Source organism: Pipistrellus kuhlii, unplaced genomic scaffold, assembly GCF_014108245.1.
Source record: "Pipistrellus kuhlii isolate mPipKuh1 unplaced genomic scaffold, mPipKuh1.p scaffold_m20_p_18, whole genome shotgun sequence".
Classification (NCBI taxonomy): Eukaryota; Metazoa; Chordata; class Mammalia; order Chiroptera; family Vespertilionidae; genus Pipistrellus; species Pipistrellus kuhlii.
In genome coordinates this window covers 7,997,402-8,013,389 of record NW_023425493.1, presented here as the reverse complement: position 1 = coordinate 8,013,389, position 15,988 = coordinate 7,997,402, and the positions used below count along the sequence as shown (strand labels likewise).

Here is a 15,988-nt window from a genome sequence, read left to right as displayed (position 1 = left end):
GAAAAGTATCTTTAAGAAACAAGTCACAAAATATACAGGAAATCATTAGATGACCTTTTTTTTTTAGTACTTTTTATGTGAATAGCCTCTTTAGGCAAAAGTTGCTATGGTGTTTAATTTAACTTAAGTGTTTAATTTTCTATTTTACAGAGCCTTAAAAATAGCACTTGTAAGTTTGTGATCATTAATGTTTGGCAATCATAATGTGTACAAATGAATATGATTGAAAATCTCTTGGTACCTGTCTGTCCTCCAGTCTAAAAGGTTTTTCTATCTGTTCTTTTTCCCAGAAAATACTAAATTTAAAATTCTAAGTGAAGAGTATACTACTGGGTAACATCTATCAAATTGTTTTCCTTCCTTTCTTAGGTACTTCAGGAGCCAAAGTTGACATTTACTAACTGGAATTTTAGAGAAGTATATTCATTCAACAAATATTTATTGAGTAACTTATAAGGTACCGGACATCTATTGATGTGTTTCCCAACATAAACTTCTGTCACTTTAAAATTGAGTATACTCTGTCTGCATTGGGTTATGTTAGCAAATAGAAAAAGAACCTGATATTTTATAAAATTAAACCCCTCTATTTAAATTTTTTTTTTTTTGGTAGTATATCTAAACTTATGTGTGTTTTTTTGTGTGTGTTTTTTTTTAAATATATTTTATTGATTTTGTACAGAGAGGAAGGGAGAGAGATAGAGAGTCAGAAACATCGATGAGAGTCATTGATCAGCTGCCTCTTGCACACCCCCTACTGGGGATATGCCCGCAGCCAAGGTACATGCCCTTGACCGGAATCGAACCCGGGACCTTTCATTCCCCAAGCCGACGCTCTATCCATTGAGCCAAACCGGTCCTGGCCTAAACTTATGTTTTGATAGCAAGTGTCAAGTGTTTGTTCAGGGGACCTTATTTTATTTTAGTTTACTGTTGTCTAAGTTGTCCATTCACCAATGGGAAACTGACATTGCTGTCATTAATGGCTTTTTAAAATTGATCAGCAGCTGAAATTCAGCACTAGAACTTTAATTTCTGATCATGGAAAATTTAAAATGGCAGCATTTGACTTAATTGCTGAGGATTAAAAACCTAAGCTTGTACTCATTCTAAACTCAATTTTATGAGCCTCACAGAATTTATAGTTTGTTACTGTACTTATTAAACTCTTGAAATTACTTTATTAATGTGTAGATTCTACTCTTGAGAATTTAAAAACCTATGGATTTAGTACTTGCAGTGGGATTAAAAGAAACTTTCTTAAATTTGTGCTTGAGCAGAATGAAACCATTCTTCCTAGTCATTGTTTTTGACTGCCATACAATAATATTTTTTTAATTAAAATGAAAACTGTTTACATTAGTGGCTGAATGAAGATTGTACTTTCCCATCCCCCACTCCTTTCCATTATTCTTCTTTGCCTTACTCTTTGGATTTAAAAATTAGGTGTAGGGCTATAAAGTTGCACTTCCTAGAGAGAGAGTGATTTCAGAAGCTAAAATTATATCCTTGATAATTTTTTGATGGTGATAGCCACATTAAGACACCATCTTCTGTTAATGTCTGTGGTTGATTTTTAAAAATTATTTCCCATGCATGAAAAATGGGTACATTGAGAATTTGGCTGCTGGTCAGCTTGACCCTATTGGAAAAAGCTAATGTAGTCATGCCATTTGATTATTACATGATTATTACAAAATCAATCAGGAATGAATTATCTGTACATGCCTAATCTGCTTATCAAGCCTATTCTTTTTATCCTATGTAGGCTTTAAAACATAGCTGTTGCAGGCTACCCTAGCTAAACATAGTTTTCTCTGTCTTTTTTGGAAAAAAAAAATTTAGAAAAAGAAATATGCAAGATTAGCGGCAGAGTGATTTTTTTCTTTACGAATTATATGACCTTCCTAAACTTCCATGTATTAAGACTTATGTTCAATCATGTGTTGAAATAGGCATTTGTTATTATTTACAGCACTTTAAAAAATAAGAAATAAAAGTTTACATGTTAGCCCTCTCCAAGAATCTTAAAGACATTAAAATATAATTCTTGAGCTGCTTACAATCAACTACTCACAATTAACAAATACCATCAGTGTATAGTGTATCCAGTGGTACAACATTCTGGTGTTTTGATAACAGCACACAATTTCAGTAACTATTAGGAGCATGCTCTGTGCCCTAGCATTCAAAATGTTAATTCTATAATGTGATTGTTCTTTATCGTTCATTGTACAATGCAGTATTCAAATTTGTTCTTACAGCACAAAGATGACTGTAACAACTTTGAAAAGACTCATCTTTTGTTTCTAGGCAAACTTATTTTAAGGGAGCTGATTTTTGAGTCAGAGGCCTTAAAAGTATCATACGTAATAAGCAACATTTTTAAGACTACAGTGAAACACTTGATTTGAATAAGCTATTTACTAACTAAAGATAATATTAACTAAAAGTTATAATATTTCAGCACATTTCATCCAATTTAGAATGTAAAGCTTTCCTGACTGTAGGAAAAGGTTTTATTTATTTTTTTCTTCTGCAAAAATTGGCTGGTAATGTGTTTATAGTGCTTAGCATATTTGAGTTTGAAGAAATGACTTCATTGATAATTGAATTGTGGGGTGCTGATTTCAGTCTTGGTTCATATGACTCTCAAAGAGATTGCTAGCCCTCCCGTGCTGTTTTAGAGTGAAGGGACAAAGGGGTGGGAGGATAAAGTACCACTTAAACAGAAGGGGCCCTCAAATGGCTGCTTTCCTAGTCATGAGTTATGCTTTTTGGAAAAATGTTCAAGCAATGCCTTTGTGTGAACTTAAGTCTTCTCGCCTGGCATAGAATGTAGCAGGGTCATAACTGAAAAGCTAGTCATTAAAGTATAAAACCATGAATATAAGCATTTTGGTATGATGACTTTTTATACTTGTTTTTAAAAATACAAACCTGCAACTGGAGTTTAGGGATGATTTGGTGAAGTTGTAGGTTAAAAAAGAAGATTAACGGAAGAAAGCTTTAGGATGTCTACTACGATAGCATAAGCCTGACTTTCTAACTGATGTGGGATGTGTAGTTTGTAGCCCAGAAGTTACTTAAAAGGACCAGGGCATCCATTTCTCCAGTTCACCTTGGTGCCATTCAGGACTTAAAGATGTTTACAGGAAATACAATTTCCTCAACAAAATAATCCTTCCTTTTAAAAAGTATTGAATTCAGCTTAAGGTACAAAATAAATATGGATAGCTTGTCAAGCAGGATATATTTTCTGTATGAATGCAGTAGAAGAGGAATACCTGAAGCACGAAGAAAACCACAAAGACTGTCAGGCCAAGAGCTTTGGACGGTGGCTTGAAAAAGTAGTAGGGAAGAGCGAACCAGAACAAAGTTCTGGTTTTCTTGTTAAAAATATTTTCCTTAATGAAAATGGACAGTGCTTTGTGGTTTTAAAAAATGTTCTTTGGTCTGTTTGTCAGTATTATTATTTTTTTTTCCAGTTGGTGCACTGATGCTACCTGGGAGATGTCCAATTTTATTTTGTACAATTCTTATGTGATATTGCCATTGCCATTAAGATGCATTAATTTTATTTATGAAGTGTATGATTTTAAATATGCAAATGCTGTATGAAATGACTTGTTTTAAAGGAATAAATGAAGTGAAAATATTGTTATCTGAGCATATTTGGGGGTGAGGTAAGAGGGCCAGTGAACAGCTGCTATACTCAAGTTGCACAGTATTCATTATCAAAAGCTAATAGACCACTGCTTTGTCCTGTGTATCAGAATCTGTCAAATCTCACTCTGTGGGTGGAGTCTTAATGATTTCAGCAGGAGAAACTATATTTCTTCTTTGTAACACCCGAGGGCATTTGAAAGTTCCCTCCCTAACTCCATCTTTTCTGTTGTGCAGTCAGCTCCTGAGAGTTGTAATTCAATGTCTGTTGCTGACAAATTGTCCAGTTGTGAAGGCTGAATATTCCCTTAGTTTATAAAGGAGAGCTGTGCGAACTTAGATCTATTTGGAGCCCGCAACATCTCTCCTGGAGAATTTACTTAATCTTTGACAACATTGACATTTAAACATTTATTTGAAACAACACTGGCATTACTAGACTTGGCCAATTTAGGCTCTAACTAAATTGAACCCTTTATCCTTCTCATTGAAAGTTTTAAAATTATGGAAATGGAACTATAATGTAATTAATTTGTGCACCAGGACAAAATATATCTTTGGAGTCAGTATAACTCCAGCGTAAGAATAAGTCAGGCCAAACCTCATATGAAAAGGTCTGTAAGAAATCTCACGGTGTGTGCAGTGGTAGCTGGTTGAACAAAACGGTACCCAAAATGTATTCATCACATTCAGATTCTCCTAAAGAAACAAGGTCAGCAACCTGTTTTAACAAGCCCTCCAGGTGATTCTGGTTCATGATGAAGTTGGAGAACCACCAGTATAACCATGGTTGTTTAAATCTATCAACTTGGAGAGAACTGATGGCTTAACTTCTGTCCTGTGTTCTTGGCCTCATGCGATTTCCATTCATGCACTAATTAAATACAGTTACTACATATAAAGAATATAAGCCCAGTGAAGGTGGATAGTCAAAAAATGACAATTCAAAAATCACAGCAGGCTGAAAACCCTAAGATTGTATACTCATAAATGTGAAATCCCCTTTATTTCTAAAACAATCTATTACATGAGTCCAGCATGGGGAAAACCTGGATTTATAGTAGATTTGACAATGAAATACCAATATTACTTAACTGTGATTCTGATTCCCAACAGGGTGATATGAATTGGGCTGCAGAAATAATTGCATCTTAATAGTTACAAGATCTAGAAAAAAGGAAGCAACAGTATTGACGTACCCTGCTTTAGTCACATTGCATCAGAGGTTTGGATAAGGTTTTTTACATGTAAGACACAATGAAAACTATAGTTTGACAATTGTTATGTGATAGTTGAAAGAACTGGGAACATTTACCTGGTCAAGAGAAAATGGATTTCAAATTGACATTTGGAGAAGTACGTGAAAGATGAATTAGATCTATTCTCTGAGTTCTAGAAGAAAGAATGTGGACCAATAAAGGGTGAATATTGCAAAATAAAATTTACCTAAAACAAATGAAATGCTTTAATATTAAAGTTCAAGTATGATATAGCCTCCTACATTATAAGAAACAAATCTAGCCCTGACCGGTTTGGCTCAGTGGATAGAGCATTGGCCTGTGGACTCAAGGGTCCTAGGTTCGATTCTGGTCAAGGGCATGTACCTTGGTTGCTGACACATCCCCAGTAGGGGATGTGCAGGAGGCCACTGATTGATGTTTCTCTCTCATTGATGTTTTTAACTCTCCCTCTCCCTTCCTCTCTGTAAAAAATCAATAAATTTTTTTTTTAATCTAGAAATCAGTAAGACCCTGACATCTTTGAAAATTTTGTGTCAAATATTAGTTATGAAATGAATAGATATTACAAAAAGAACTTCCCTGGGAGAAGGGGGAGCTTCCCTCCCCCCTCTTTTTCTCCTCTTTACCATCCCATTAGTGTTTGGAAAGGAGTGCAGTAGGAGCTGCAAATCAGGACTCCTATATTGGTAGTAATATGTACTATGCTTATTTATATCTAAGTCTAGACTGAGAGATTCAAGAATAAAAAAGCAGGCAACTCAAATACTTCTTTTCTACTTTAAAAATTTGTTTTGAATTGTCTTTGTCTCTTGTTTATAGATTTTGAGGGTCGTTATCAGATGAAATAAGTGCCAGCTTAGTATGAACATATTTCCCTAAGTTTCCTAAAACTTTCCTAATTTCTCTGTGTGTGAGGTTTTTTTGGGTCAAGAATTCCCTCTTTGCTTTAGTAACTGCCTCTCTCTTAACTGCTTCTCTACCTCTCTGTACTTCTGAAATTTCTTCTATACACCAAGAACAGTTTTCTGATCCTTCTCCAATGGCATTTCTTGTATTCAAATGAAGGGCTTCATTGCTGAATCTTAAGATAGCAGAGCAGATGTCACCGTGACTTGGCCATGTTCTAAAACCCTAAAGATGGCCCTCTTAAATAATTGCAGTAGGCTGAGAGTTGTTCGTGTCACGTTCAAAACAAATGCAGATGTTAAATACAAAACATAGACAAAATTATTCCTGACAAACCCTTAACTGGCTCCTAGAACAGAGTAGATAGGCATTACCATAACTTAGGAAGTCCAACACAGCCCCCTCCCCAGTTTTGGAAGAGCTCACTCCTGGGGTACAACTTACAAGGAATGTGGTAGAGGTGCCATGCTTTGGTGGAATCGGGAACTCAATCCCTGATCCCCTGCTTCAGTGAAGCTGCCAGAAGCACCCTTCAGTATCTCAGCCACCGATTCTGGGATAGAAGACTGTCTACAGGGGAAAAGTGGCCCCAAATGTTCATCCAACCTCTATCCTCATTCTGACCCAAGCCTAGCAGGTCTTCAAACTCTTCACTGTATTTCTGGCTCTTTATTGCTTCAGGAGAAGGGTGTGTTACAAGTCCTAGTCCAGAATGACTGGAAATGGAAGCCCTTGTTTCTTATGATAATCAAGAAGCAAATACCATAACATTTGCTTAAAAAGATATAATCTTAGACATGGAAATAATAGGTATGAAGCAAATTATTTAATAACACACTTTTTCTATCAACAGCGGGAGGAGGAGGGATAGTAAGAATTAGTGTGTGTGTGTGTGTGTGTGTGTGTGTGTGTGTGTGTTTTAGAACTGTCCAGAAAAAAGAAGCACTTTATCAAATAGCCACAAAATTTTATAGCACAGTTTATTTCAATTCTGTTGGATATTTATATCGAATTAAATAGAAAATGTGTCATTTATCATAAAATAAGAATAAATTTTTAGAGTCTGTTATGTGGGATATTTCACAAAATTATCTAATTGATTCATCTTTCTCTTAATAATTTTACTGGAAGAATTAATTTTCCCAAAACTGTATTATGGAGTAAACTAAATCAAGTTTTAAACCTACAAAACCAATGAACAGACTGAATTATGCTGACTTTCTGCCAAAATAACCCTTTCCATTAGGTCCATCCTTTAGTATTCAGCTTTATATTCTTACTCTTACTCTCTAATAATGAAGACTTAGAAAATGATCTTGGATTTGGAAACATCTAAAGTCATACTATATCTCAGATAAACTGTTAAGCAGTTTTATTTAACCCTTATTGAGCTTCTGCTTCTTGTCAGAAATGGTATAAAATACTTCAGGATTACAAGGTTATTTGCTCAATAAGCTTTTTTTAATATTAATGTTTCAGGAACTGCATTATATCCTGGGTATACATTGTGGTATTAAGTAGTGGGGGGGGGGGGCACATACGTAATGCTACAAAAACAGAAATACAGGTGCCATGAAGAGAATAAAGGGATTAGATAGTCTATAAAAGTGGTGAACCTTAGAAAGCCTTTTTGAGAAAGTAATATTTAAGCTGAAACCTGAAGCATAACTAGAAGTTAATTGAAGAGTAAGAAGGGCATTTTAAGTAGAGAGTATAGCATTTGAAGACACTATATTGCAAGGGAAAATGAAATATTTTGCAGGCCAGTCAGGCCATACTGTGGTAACAGGGAAAGAAGGATGTGAGATGAAGTTTTAGAAGCAATCAATGATCCAGATTTGCAACATCTATAGGCTATATTAAGCAGTTACTGTAATTCATATTTATAACATTCTATTTGCTTGTTTATATTTGTGTCCCTACATAGTTTGTTCATAAGAGCAGGGACTATTTTTCTCTCAGAACCATTTTACTCCCAACACTGAACAAAGTACTGGACACATAGTAGATGTTCAATATATATTTGAATGAATGAACATTTAAACAAATGAAGTTAATGTGTAATTTAAGAATAAAGTTGTCCTAAGAGCAGTGGGAGGATATTAAAGCATTTTAAGGAAACCATTAGACTTACCTTTCTTCAAGTTGTTTTAACTGCTCTATGGGGAAAGAATTGAAGGGGACAAGAGTAAAAGTGGGTTACTAGTTAGGAAGAGGCTCCTGCAGTAATCTGTAAATGATGATGGTAATAATTATAATAGAATTTGTTGAGTGCTTACAAGGTGCATACGTTATATAATATTCACAGTAACTTTGAGACATACTATTATTATCATCATCTCTATTTTGTAGATACAGTTACTGAGAATTAGAGAAGTTTGATAACATCCTCAAGGATGAAGAGCCAATAAATGGATGATGGCTTGGACTAGGTAAATCTCAAAAGAAGATGATTTAAAAATATTTTGGAGATAGGATCTCCAGGACTTGGTGACACTAGGGAGTAATAGAGAGGGAAGCATCTCAGGGGTTTTACTCAAATTATTGACCCACGAAAGATAAAAGGAAAAACTATTTGGGAGGAATAAAGACAATAATAATTTGAACATACTACGTTTGAGATATTTGTGACTCACCTAAAAGGAGATGGCAACTATAGGTTTAAAGTTTAAAATTTCTGAACTTAAAGACCTACATTTGGACTTGTCGACCTACAAATAGTTAAAAGTTACATGAATGGAAGAGGTCAACTAGAGAAACTGTATTATGAGAGGAAGGCTCAGAACCCAACTCCCAACATTTGGAAGTCAGATAAAGGAAAAAGAGAGCATTTATAAGGCAGTTAAAGAAGGAAAAGCCACCCAAGAAGAGTTTAGAGATGCATAAACATTACATGTTATGAAATCCAAGAGAAAATAGTTGCTTAAGAAACAGAATGTGGCCAACTGTTCTGTTGGATGTTCTGGAAAAAAAAAAAAAAAAAAAAAACAAGTTAGAGAAGGATTGGAAGTGTCTGTAGAATTTGGTAACTTGGAGTTGATGGATGAACTTAAGCTATTTCAGGCAGTAGTGGGAAAAGAAGCCAGATGGATGTGGGTTGGAGTAAATATGGTGTCTAGTTAAAGATAGCAGGCTAAACATATTCATTGATCTGCACTCTCCCAAATCTGCAATGGGACTTTGAAATGCATAAACTCTAAAGGACAAACAGATAGGGAGGTAAATAATACCAACAAATTTTTGGAAGCTAGCCAGCAGTAGTTGAATGGTAGCTAACCTAACAGATTTGAAGAAAACAAAACAAAACAAAACAAAAACCTGAATTCTAACCCAGCAACCTTATTTTTTCCAGGGATTCTCCCCCAAAGTAAAAAAATTAGTGATATTAGTGCCTCTGGAAACAGGGGTGGGAAAATCAGGAGGATGGGGAGAGAGTCTGATTAAAACAGTTAGCCTCTCAGGTATCCTCTTCCACTCTGAACAACTAAAAGATCGCCACATTTCCTCCCAGGAGAGGGGGTAAAACAGAGGCTCTCTGTCTAAAACTAAGGAATAAAGTGCTATTTTTACATACCAGATGTTGAGACCAACAACCTTCTCCTATGAAGCTCTGAAAATGCTAGCTGCAAGAATTATGTCCTTCAGGCAGAATTTTGAAATACTCTTCTCTGAGAAATCTTCTCTGATGATTCCTACTAGGCCAATAAAAAAATAAAAAAACCTATTGAGTTCATCAGATAGGTCCAGAGCACATGTGGATGGTGGGGTTATAGGAAAGACATTTTCTTTGTTGTGCCAAAAGAAAAGAAGAAAATGGGTTCAAAGGAAGGTATGTCTGTAAATTTGATAATTGGAAGATGGAATTACTGCCTCTGAGCTGCTGTTTTTCTTAGCAAATTTTCCAAATTCTGTGGTAAAATCGTTATCTGAAAATGAAGGGAGCAAAAAGTCTGCAAGGTTATTGTTGGAGGTTGTTATTCATGAATTCATAGTAGTGCCAATCTGCTTGTTGTATGATTAACAAGGAATGTTAGTGATTTGAAGGAACACAATGATAACCAATCTAAAGGAAGTGTAGGGAATGCTGGTATGTGGAGTTGAAGGTAAAAGCTGACATCCTGGGAGGTTGGGTATTTACAGCTAGGAGAGAGGTGGTAACAGTCTAATCAATTTCTTGCTTATAAGTATTGTCACAAGTGTGTATTTCGTGGCCATGTCTATTGCTAACAATGAATAAATATAATATTAATAGATTATAGTATATTTAATGCACATTCTATGAAGAATGTTCCAAGACATAAGTTTGAGAAGCAAAATTCTTAAATTTGCAGTTTCAACCAAAGTTCTGTGTAACACTGGTAGGAGCTTGGTAGATCTAAATATTATTCAGTAATGTTCACTGGAATTTTCCAGTATTGAATATTTGCTACATGTACTGTTCTTTGTAAATACTATTAAACCTAATATTTCTTATTTATTAGATAACTTGAGCTATTCATAATTATAAGTAAATAAAAAATGTTAGAAGCATTTTAAGAAAAAGAAAATAGGTCAACTTATTGTTGGGTGTTTTAAATCATTGCAATATAAGCCATCATCATCTGGGGTCTTTATAGTACCTCAGACACAGGTATATTCATTACATCAAAAGGTCAAAAACTTGCCAAGGCCGATTTGGCTCAATGGCTAGAGCGTCGGCTTGGGGACTGAGGGGTCATGGGTTTGATTCCGGTCGGGGTCATGTGCCTTGGTTGCGGGCACATCCCCGGAGGGGGTTGTGCAGGAGGTGGCTGATCGATGACTCTCTCTCATCGATGTTTCTGACTATCTCCCTTCCTCTCTGTACAAAAAAATCAATAAAATATATATTTTTAAAAAGATCAAAAACTTCTGAAAACAATCCTGATTGTTTTCAGAGCCAATGCCTACTACTTCTAAGAGCAATTTACAGTTTAATAGTATTTCAAAAGACAAAATTAAGGGGAAAAACAGTAAGCAAAATTGTAGCAGTAGATAATCTACTAACATGATATAAAATATGAATTTTCAGGGCAATTTTCTTAAAGGACTTCAAAAAGTTCATTATCAGTCTTGTCATTAATATATCCTATATAATAAAAGGCTAATATGCAAATCAACCGAACAGTGGAACAGCCTATTGCTATGATGCCCACTGAACCCCAGGGGGCAGACACTCAATGCAGGAGCTGCCCCCTTGTGGTCCATGCGCTCCCACAGGGGGAGCGCTGCTCAGCCAAAAGCTGGGCTTAGAGCTGGCAAGCTGCCTCTGTGGCAGCACTAAGGATTTCCAACTGCTGGCTTAGGCCTGATACCCAGACATGCCCCAAGGGCTCTCAGGCTGTGAGAGGGCGCAGACTGGGCTGAGAGACACCCCATCCCTGCCCCAAATGCATTAATTTCATGCACTAGGCCTCTAGTAACATTGTAATAGAAGAGTTGTTCACAGAAAAATCTGATGCCCTTTGCAAATTTAAATTTTACAAAAAGAAAAAGAAAACAGTTACATTCTAGTGAATTAAATATATATAGTTAAGAGATTATAGTGTAGCATGCCCAATACCATCCTATTCCAAAAGAAAGTGGTATTTACTGGTAAGCTGAACCTTGAAGGAAGAATAAGACTAAGCCTGGAGAATAGGGTGGGGACAGGTCCAAGGAAAGGTATAGCATGTGGAAAGGCCTAGAAGCATGAAAACATGGTAGTTTCAGAAATATGAATATGAATACAGTAAAGACTATCCTAGATGAATATGTGACAGGAGATGCCAGCTCATAAAAGTCTTTTTATGTCATATGGGGACTTAGAATTTCATCTTGAATGTTATGAAAATACATCAAAGCATTTTGAGAGGAATGAAACTCAGATGTGCATCTATAAAATGGAAGATATAAAACAAGGAATTTCTTTAGTTTCTTTTCCATTTAATAACCTATGGTTCTACATGTAGTAAAATCCTGAGTCAGAGTAGGGAGGATGCGGAGCTAAAAAGAGATATGAGCACAATCTCATGGGAACAAGGGAGGATCGCTAGGAGGTGTTGAGTCTGGGTGAGATTAGGTATGGTGATGCTGTTAGCTGGCATGCAGATAGAGGAGAGAGGGCAGGACTGAGGGGCAGGGGTCAGATGAGCTCAATTTTGAACACATTAAGATTTGGTGTTTCTTACAAAACTCTCTGATCTGATAGATGACCTCATCCCTCAAACTTTCATTAACATTTGGAGGAAAAGGACCACTGAATCCTCTAAATGTCCATGATAGGTGGGCCCAAATAACACTGCTCACTCCCCCCCCCCCCCCCAAAAAAAAGAAAGAAAGAAAGCTGCTCCCAGGAACTACTTAATGGTTAAGCAATTTCAGAACTCCTTCATCCAAATCCAGTTAATTACACCCTTTAATTTCCATCTAATTATATTAGGATTAACACTGATATCACTTTGGTGAGAATTTAGTGATCTAATTCATTTTAATCTGGCCTATCAATTCCAAATTCTGATCACCTTTATCCAAATCCTTCCCTAGCTGTTTTCTCTTTAAAGAAAGCCCTTTTTTATAGTTTTATTGATTTCAGAGAGGAAGGGAGAAGGAGAGGTAGAAACATCAATGATGAGAGAGAATCATTGATCAGCTGCCTCCTGCTGGGAATCCAACCCACAACCTGGGCATGTGCCCTGACCAGGACTCGAACCATGACCTCCTGGTTCATAGGTTGATGCTCAACCACTGAGCCACACTGGCCAGGCTAAAGCAAGCTCTTGTGGAATAAGACGGTTCCTCCCCTCAATATGTTAGAAATATGCTCAGAAATATACTCAGCACACTGTAGCATGCCCAATACCATGGAACATAGTGGGCACCCAGCATTTCTTAGGGATGGTGATAATAATGTTCAAAATAAGTTCCTTTTTTCTTTAGAGAAGAAAAGGAAAAAGACAGACACTGGTAGAATGTGACTATAATGTGAGTGAACAAGTATCATGAATGGTTAGAATGGAGGCCCAAGACTATTTTGCAGAGAGTTTGCCAGTATAAGGTGTCCAAAGTGGAAAGAGTACCCAATGACTATTGGTGGTATATTTCACTTTTGAAGGAGAAAGAGAGAGAGAGAGAGAGAGAGAGAGAGAGAGAGAGAGAGAGAGAGAGAGAGAGAGAGAGAGAGAGAGAGAGAAGAAGAAGAAGAAGAAGAAGAAGAAGAAGAAGAAGAAGAAGAAGAAGAAGAAGAAGAAGAAGAAGAAGGTGTGTTTGAGTGAGGAAGTAAGATGCCTGGCTGGGAGGCTGTACTGAGAAAGGAAATAGTAAACAAGGAAATAGTAAACTAGTCTCTGACAGTCCAGGAGATGACTGCCCCACAACAGCATGCCAGGATGGAAGAGTGAGGACACAGATGAGTCAGGTGAGCTGGACTGTAATTAGTCTGCATGGCGTCAAATCACCAAACAGGAATTCATAGACAAAGAGCAATGACACAGAAACCGAACTCCACCTCCAACGATGACCTGCATCAATCAGGGAGCTTAGTGTCTCAGATATGTCTGGGTTTTGGAGTCCTCTCTCTTCTCTAGTTCAGGCCTCCTTCCCCATTCTCTTGGAACCTTAGGGACTTGGTATTTTTCCAAGAGAGCAGAGAAAAACAAAAGAAGATTCCAGGGTAAACCACTTAAAGACATAGAGGATAAAAAACATGACACACATGAGGGTGATTTATTTCAGCCTGGGTGTATGTATGTTTTGAGGAGGCAGAAGAGGAGGGAGGGGTGACGCTTGTAAGGAATGTCAACTGTAATGTTCCTGTTCCGGTTCTTGACCTGGGCATTAGGTACATTTCATTTAGCTGAAATATTTCATACTTTTCAAAAAGATGTCTAAAAGGAAAGAGGAACAGAAAGATCACTTTGTCTATGTCACTTGTCTACCTGGTAAAAGACAGGAGCTCTTCTTCACTATTTCAAAACTGAAAAAAAACCAATACGGTCAATTCACAAATAAGACTATGCCTGCTGTGCCTTTGAGATTAATCCTCACGAGCCAATTCATTTCTTTGTTTTTGCTTTTTAGTCAATGTTCACCTTACACACCTCTGAAGCTGGATCAACTTCAGTGACTTCATCCATGGGTGTAGCTCGGGTTGCATTGAACTCTGAGTAGGAGGTGCTCTTCTTCTTTCATTAGTATTGTGACATCATACATGTTTGAATGACACATCATGAAGAGAGGTCATTGCCCTCAAATCAATCAGCTCTGCCATCCATATCCTGCTGACAGGGTACTGGATTTCTCCAAGGTTCCTCAAGCCTCCTTCCTCCTCACTCGTCCTGCCCCACTTCTTCTCCACCTTGGCTCCAGTATCACTGCACTTCTCAATTCCTACCCAATTATGATCATAGAAAGAGAAAAGATGAAAGCCATGTGTCACCTGGTTATGAAAGATATGAATAGAAATGAGATGGGAAAGGATGAATCTAATGGCTAGAATTAAACCTGCCAATGATCTGAGTATTTCATGTTTCCTACTTAGGATTTTCCCCCAAGTCGAGGCTGACTGGCATCATTCTGGTAGGTGGCAAGTTTGCCGTCATGGCGCCTAAATTGAAATCTCTGCTCTGCCACCTTCTAACTACATGACCTTGGACAAGTTATGTAACCTCCTGTAAAATTTGTATATTAACAGCATCTACCTTTGGAAGTTGAAATGAAGATGACGTGAAATGGTGGATGAACATGCCTAGCACAGCACAATACCTAATGCACAGCAACAGCTTGATCAGTGTGGGCAATTATTAAGTGCATTGGTTTTAATTTTTCTTCCTGCCCTTTTCACATCAAGGAAAACGTATAACCAGGAAAGGTCAGCCTCCGGGCACAAACCACAAGTGGTAAAAGTCACCTCCATACTTGGAAGGAGATTTCTTCCTGAAAGCATCAGATTCTTCCACCTACTCTCTTCTCCTGCTTCTTCTGGTTACCTACAGGTGCCAAAGACCCACTATGGGAGGATTCAGAAGTTGCTACCCTGGTGGGGAACTTACTTCGTTCTTATTTATTAATATTTATTGCTACCTTCCATGAATAGCTAAGAGACCAGAGACCCAAGGACAATGAGCATGTTCTCTCCATTGAGGCTATGCAGGCACTTTTGCAGCAGGGAAATGTCCAGGGAAAAAATTGTTTCATTTCCCGCAGAAATAAATGAGGCCAAGAAGGCCCTTGGCAATCTGGGGATGGGGGGCGCGGGGGGAATGGGAGGAGGGGGTAAGGGTCTGTCAGGTGGGTATCCCTAGTCTTAGATATCTTCCTTGCTGTCAGGGGTGGAATTTGAAACACTATGAGCTGCTAGGGGCTGAAAGTGATTCTGAGAGATTAGAAAAACCATGAACAAAATTGGCCACAGAGGATTTTAATTTGGAGAATTCAGGGGGAAACTTAGTTCCAAGTGGAAGAAGGCAACTCTAGATAGAAAACCAAGTTTCAGAGAGACATGTAAAAAACATGCCCAGGGGACTGTTTCTGTATATGAAGATGTAATTAAAAAAAAAATTATTATTATTATTTTTATTTTTATTTATTTATTTTTTTTTTGCCTACTCCCTCACTGCCAACTCTCCTTTTCCAGTCTCAGCCCAAACCAGTCCCTCTTCCTTCCAGCCCTCCGTTTTTTAAAAGGGCTCTTTATTGGCTCTTAATGGGGGAAGGAATGGCAAGAGGTGATTGGCTAAGTGAGAGCAGCACCGCCCAGCCCACTCCCCTCCCACACCTTCCCTGGAGAAACAGCTGGAATGAGAGGTAGGGAGAGAATGCTGCGATTGGCTGAGAGTCAGTGGCAGGGTGGGGCGAACCAGCACAGATGAAGCATTTACCTGTCCAGGTAAGTCAGGAAGAGGTCAGAAGAAGAAACCAGCAGGAGTCAGGCGAAGCAGGCTCTGTCTGCTTCTCTGCCCTTTGAAATAGAAGGGTATTTCTTTCCTCTCCTCAGCCCCCCATCCAGTAAAGGTGAGTTAATCGCTAACCAACTATTGCTTATACTGTATAGCAAAGTATATGTGTGTGTGTGGGCGGGGGAGAAGGGTGGTGGTGGGTGGCTGTGTGGGAATTCAGAGCTAGAGGGTTGTGGGGAGCCCTCTACACCGCAGCTAGGGGGCTTTCGTCTTTGTTACTCA

General features: G+C 37.7%; 1 protein-coding gene across 1 annotated transcript in view; it reads left to right on the top strand.

Moving 5' to 3' along the window:
- The first annotated feature begins 15,682 nt into the window (after nt 1-15,682).
- The window catches only part of CUNH1orf116 (chromosome unknown C1orf116 homolog), a 28,996-nt gene continuing 28,690 nt past the window's right edge, over nt 15,683-15,988 (top strand). The window contains exon 1 of the mRNA XM_036442324.2: nt 15,683-15,821. The gene's annotated coding sequence lies outside the window, so the exon portion shown is untranslated. The remainder of the gene's footprint in view (nt 15,822-15,988) is intronic.